Below are 6765 nucleotides of genomic sequence, written 5' to 3' on the forward strand. Positions count from 1 at the left end.
CTAAATGTTGGAAGATTGTATTACAAAATTTAAAAGTTAGAGGACTTAAATGAAAACTTTAGAAAAGTTTAGTAAACATTATTATACTTTACCCTAGTATTAATTAACGGTTATGACAACTGTAGTGTGACACTGCATACTGCCGGGGTAGTTCAGCGGGGCGCCTAAAAAACGGCAATATACGGCGTGACCGGTTAAACAAGTGACCGGTTAAAATTTAGACCGGTTATGTTTATTTAACGGAAATATTATAAAGTACAATAACATAGGTAGCGCTTATATAATGTAATATGTAGCGCTTATATTTACCTTTTATAAGTAAACCGGTATATTATACCGATAGCATTGCAAATTACTATACATTATATTATATTGAAAGTGTCCATACTTTTTATAAAAGGATCGATATTTCTTTTAAAGTTATGTAATTTATGTTTCATTTTTTTTATGTGTTTCATGTTTTCCACCTACAATATAATTAATAATTTCATTGCACAAAAAAATTTGATTTTTTGATATTTTATAAAATATTTTAGAATTTTAATTTAATAATATATATATCGTAACGTAAAAATAATCATTAGACGCCTATAATTACTAAATTATATCTTAAAAACTCAAAAAGATACCTTAAATTAATGTTTTCCACAGTGAGCATTGCAAATTTACCTATTACATTATATTATATTGAAAGTGTCCTACTTTTATAAAAAGGATCGACTTCTTTTAAAGTTATGTAATGTTTCAATTTTTTTAATAGTGTTTCATGTTTTCCACCTACAATATAATTTAATTTAATTTGCACAAAAATTATTTGATTGTTTTGATATTTTATAAAAATATTTAGAATTTTTAATTTAATAATAATATATCGTAACGAAAAAAATAAATCATTAGACGCCTATAATTACTAAATTAATATCTTAAAACACTCAAAAGATAACTTTAATGTTTTCCAAGTGAACAGTATGGACACTTTTATAAAAAGGATAGACACTTTACAATAAACCATACCATTACATTATAAAGATACCTATTACATTATATAAGCGCTACCTATTACATCATATGTTACCTATTATATTGAAAGTGTCCATACTTTTTATAAAAATGATCGATACTTTTTTTTAAAAGTTATGTATTATGTTTCAATTTTTTTAACAGTGTTCATGTTTTCCACCTACAATATTAATTTAATAATTTCATTTACACAAAAAAATATTTGATGTTTTGATATTTTATAAAATATTATTTAGAATTTTTAATTTAATAATATATATATCGTAACGTAAAAAATAAATCATTAGACGCCTATAATTACTAAATTAATCTTAAAACTCACTCAAGGATAACCTTAAGAACACTTGAAAAAGAGACAACTTCCAAGCAATCAAAAACGAGAAAATCCCAACATGATAACAACTGAACATATCTATCAATGTTCAAACTCAAGTTGTAGATTTGATTTCCTTTTGCTTGGCATCATATAGATTTGGATTTTGATTTCCTTTTGCTTGGCACCATATGAGCTTTGGATTTTGATGAGCACCGGAAGTATTTCAGACTTATGATTTGGGTGGTACTCAACTTATGATTTTAGTTGCTATTTGTTACATTTCTTGTATACCACCCAGATCATACGCCCGAAACGTTTCTGACGCTTTAAAGTTGACCAAAAAATAAAAGAGAAAATCGCCTCAGTGACCAAAAATGCCTTATAATATACGATTTTAACCAACTTTTTTTGTATTTGCCAAAATGACAACAAAAAATCGCAACGCGAAATAAAAATCGCCACGCGATCCAGAATCGCAAACCAGTTTCCAAATCGCAACGCGATTCTTGACAATCGCAATGCGATAGTACAAATTCGCATTGCGATTTACAGAATCGCAACGCGAATATGAAAATCGCAACGCGAACACATAAATCGCAACGCGAACACATAAATCGCAACGCGTATCCGTAAATCGCAACGTGTATCCGTAAATCGCAACGCGTATCCGTAAATCGCAATGCGTATCCGTATATCGCAACGCGTATCCGTAAATCGCAACGATAATCAGTAAATCGCAACGAGAATCTGTAAATCGCAACGATAATCCGTAAATCGCAACGAGAATCTGTAAATCACAACACTGAAATTTTGGGTATATAACTACGCAACAGCAGCAATCATAAACTAAATCCCTAAATCGCAACTCATTCCATCTCCAATCACTCTCTCCGGCGACATCCGTTCCTATATCCAACGACATCCTTCCCAATCCAACAGGTTTTAGTTCGCAGCTCGTCGTTTAGTAAATTAATTTACAACCATGAAATCATCTAATGTTGATCATGTTTGGATAGATTGTGTTTGGAGGGTCATGGGATAATTCATGGTGTTTACAATATATGCCTTTACCATGAATCTTTAACTAAAATGTCTTTACAAAAGTTAACTTATGAAACTCTAATGCTACGTGTTTCAATAAATTGAATTTAGAGCCCCTAAGTGGATTTAGGCTATCTTAACAGAGAAATGGTAAAGTTTATTTGTTAACCGACAATGAAGATGTTGAACGATTCATTGCTTACATTAGTGTTTCACAAGATGATGTTACATTGTATGTTTGTTGAACCTAGAAAGTAGTATTGTTGGGTCAGTAGCGGGTAGTAATCAACTAAGTTTTTCTCAAAACCCACACCTTTCTCTAATCCAAATCCCATCAACTTTCAGCACCAAATTCGGTTTTCGTATGACCAGTAGACGATGATGAGACAACAAAAAAAATTGTGAGTACTAGTCAGTATTCGAAATTGGTCTTGGTCAATATCCGGACTTTGATATTGGTCAATACACGGATTTTGATGATGTTTCAGAAGAAGAAACAGACCCTGCGTGTAATGATTTTGATATTGGTCAATACCGAATTTTGATGATGAAACAGCCGTTGTCGAAGAATGTATTGTTGATGATAATGAGGAGGAAGTTACGACTGTGAATGAACATGTTGAACATCCATTCTGTAATTCATATAATCCTGAAGAAAGAAGAAGAGAAAAGTCCCCGAAGAAAAGAAAATGCCACGGGTATAACTGGAATATGCCAGAATTACTTCAGATACCGGAAGAAGAGTTGGTAAAGAAAGCAGTTGATTGTTACACAAAAGTTATTCGTATCAAGAAAGATGATTGTTTGATACAAAGGAAGACTTGAAGATAGCTTTGTATACGAAATGTGTGGAAGATGGCTATCAACTAAAAGTTAACAAATCAAGCAAAGATCGTTTCGAAACAAGGTGTATGATTGACAAAAAATGTACGTGCGTATGATTGCAAAGAGAATAAAGATTGCGAAGTGTTTCAAGTTAGGACTTTTATTGATAAACATACATTCAAGAAACCCAAGTTTTTCCTCACCATAGACAGGCAAACAAAAAGGTGTGGGTGGTTTTCTGGCTGAGTTAATGTTTTGAATGGCAGGGTATATCGGGACATGAAATTATGACTGACATGAATGCTCGATCAAGATTAGTATATCATATCTTAAGCTTGGAGAGCCAAATTTATGCCTTGGAATTGTTGAGGGGGTCGCCAGAAGCATCGTTTGCCCAACTGCGGCTTATTGTCACAATTAAAGCTGAAAAATCCTGGGTCGGTAACTCATATCAAAACAGATAGAGATGGACACTTTGAGTTGCTGTTTATCACCATTGGTGCTACGGTTAGTAAATCAATATAATTTTGTGATCATTTTTGTTAGTTACATGCATTTCACATTTAAATGATTATATTCTTGTGTATATTATTTGTAGATTCGTTCGTTATTACTGCATGCGCCCAGTATTATAGTTGACGGAGCACATTTGAAAGGTCGATACCTTGGAGTAAACTTATTAGCAGTAGCCATGGATGCTAACAATGGGATATTGCCAATAGCTTACGGGGGTGGCAAATCTGAAACCTCTGATTCATGGACATGGTTTATGGGGCATCTTAGGGATGCATAGGTCCTATTAGCAATCGACAATCATATCCGATAGGGCAAACTCAATTGACAACGCTGTTAGAAGGTGTTTCCCAGATGCTTTTCATGGACTTTGTGGTGTTCATTTGGATAGAAATCTAAAATCAAGGTCTGCTGGTATAAAAAAGCACAAATGGACATACTGGAAGGCTGTAAAAGCTTATCGGGAAGGGATTTCAATAAGCATAAAATTGTTTAAGACGTGTTTTGCCGCTTTTCATGGACTTTGTGGTGTTCATTGTATAGAAATCTAAAATCAAGGTCTGCTGGTATAAAAAAGCACAAATGGACATACTGGAAGGCTGTAAAAGCTTATCGGGAAGTGGATTTCAATAAGCATAAAATTGTTTAAGACGTGTTTTGCCTCAGTGTGCTCAAACACTAGATGATGTCGGGTTTGAAAGATGGTCAAGAGTACATCAACTTGGAGCAAGATATGGTTTCATGACGTCTAATAGTGCAGAATCAATCAACGCTCTAAGTCGTCATTCCCGAAAATTACCCATTACTATGTTAATGGAGTTTTTTCGAGCCTTTATTCAACAGTGGTACTACAAGAAAAGAAACCATGCAGGTATTCTTTGAATTCGTAACTTATCATATTTATATTTTACTAAGTATTGTTTATTTAAATTTACAGGAACATTGGAACATCGTGTTACACCATGGACTGAAAAAAGATAACGAAACGTGTTGTGAAGTCAACGTCATGGAGAGTTGAACCATGTTCAAACACTTGTTTCAAGTACTGGATAATAACTTAAATGGGCTAGTCGATCTAAATGCAAAGACGTGTAGTTGTATGAAATGGCAAACATCTGGTTATTCGTGTGGCCATGTTATAAAAGTTGCTCTTCATCTAAACCAAGATGATTCAAGCGCATACGCTATGGATTGCTACACTACAGAAGTTTATCGACAGACTTATGCCGAGATTGTCTACCCTATTCCACATCCTTCTGAGTGGGACATACCAGATGACTTACAAACAGTTTTGCCACCAGCCATGGACAGAAGGCTACCTGGCCGACCAAAAAGTCACGATCGTATACCGTCTAAGGGTGAAGAGAAGAAGAGATCGATATGTAGTCGGTGCAAGGAAAGTGGTCATACAAGGTTGACATGTGGATCACCAGTGCCATCAAAATCATCTTTTCCTCTACCAAAATATGGATCCTCATCAAAATCCAAAGCTCATATGGTGTCAAGCAAAAGGCATCATCTTTAAAATCCCAATCACAATTGGCTTCACCTTTTGGGACTGTTAACTTAGGTGATTTTTAAATGCAAACGTTGTATTGGATTTGTGTGAACTTTTAACATTTTCAGTTGAATTAATGACTCAGGCCAACCATTTTGACTAAACCAACTCTTGTTATTCAGTTGTTATCACTTATTAGGCATGCATTTGACTATCGCAACACGGAAATTACAATCGCAAATGAAAATCGCAACGAGAGAATCGCAATGCGGAAATGAAAATCGCAATGCGAAATGAAAATCGCAACGAGAGAATCGCAATGCGAAATGAAAATCGCAATGCGAAATGAAAATCGCAACGAGAGAATCGCAATGCGGAAATGAAAATCGCATGCGAAATGAAAATCGCATTGCGATTCTCTCGTTGCGATTTCATTTCCGCATTGCGATTTTCATTTCGCATTGCGATTCTCTCGTTGCGATTTCATTTCGCATTGCGATTTTCATTTCAACATAATGCAGATTGAAATCAACAAATCAACCATTACATTTCATTTCGCGTTGCGATTCTCTCGTTGCGATTTCATTTCGCATTGCGATTCTCTCGTTGCGATTTCATTTCTCTCGTTGCGACAGTCATTCTCTCGTTGCGATTCATTTATCTCGTTGCGACTCTTCTGCAAATTGAAACTTGATGGATTGCATTACTTCAACCAAAAGACAGAACAAAGACAAAGATAAATACTAACTTGAAAATCGCAACGAGAGAATAGCAACGCGAAATGAAAATCGCAACGAGAGAATCGTAACGCGAAATGAAATCTAAGTGAAATGGTTAATCTATTATTGAAATGACCAGTAAACATATCATCAGTTTCAATATAAAAAACCTACAATAATGCAAAATTTCAAATAAAATAATTAAAAAAACTAACCCTCGGAGGTTGATTTTCCATTTCTGAATATTGTGAGGGATTTCTGACCGTGAATGTTGTGAGGGATTTCGCCGGAGATGGGGACGGAAATCTTCGGAGATGGGACGATTTCGCCGTAGAGTGAGAGATGGAGATGGGACTGAGTTGTGATTTTAGGTTTTAGGTTATGAGTTGCGATTACGGGATTTTGTCTTAATATCGTTTTGTAATTTGAAAATAAAATACGCGAGCGATAATAATGGCGCTTTAAAAATCGCGTTGCGATTTACGGATACGCGTTGCGATTTACTGATTATCGTTGCGATTTACGGATACGCGTTGCGATATACGGATACGCATTGCGATTTACGGATACGCATTGCGATTTACGGATACACGTTGCGATTTACGGATACGCGTTGCGATTTATGTGTTCGCGTTGCGATTTTCATATTCGCGTTGCGATTCTTGAAAATCGCAATGCGAATTTGTACTATCGCATTGCGATTGTCAAGAATCGCGTTGCGATTTTGGAAACTGATTTGCGATTCTGGGGATCGCGTTGCGATTTTTATTTCGCGTTGCGATTTTGTTGGTCATTTTGGCAAATCCAAAAAAAGTTGGTTAAAATCGTATATT

The sequence above is a fragment of the Hibiscus syriacus genome, unplaced genomic scaffold, assembly GCF_006381635.1.
Source record: "Hibiscus syriacus cultivar Baekdansim isolate YM2019G1 unplaced genomic scaffold, ASM638163v2 tig00112980_pilon, whole genome shotgun sequence".
NCBI classification, from domain to species: Eukaryota; Viridiplantae; Streptophyta; class Magnoliopsida; order Malvales; family Malvaceae; genus Hibiscus; species Hibiscus syriacus.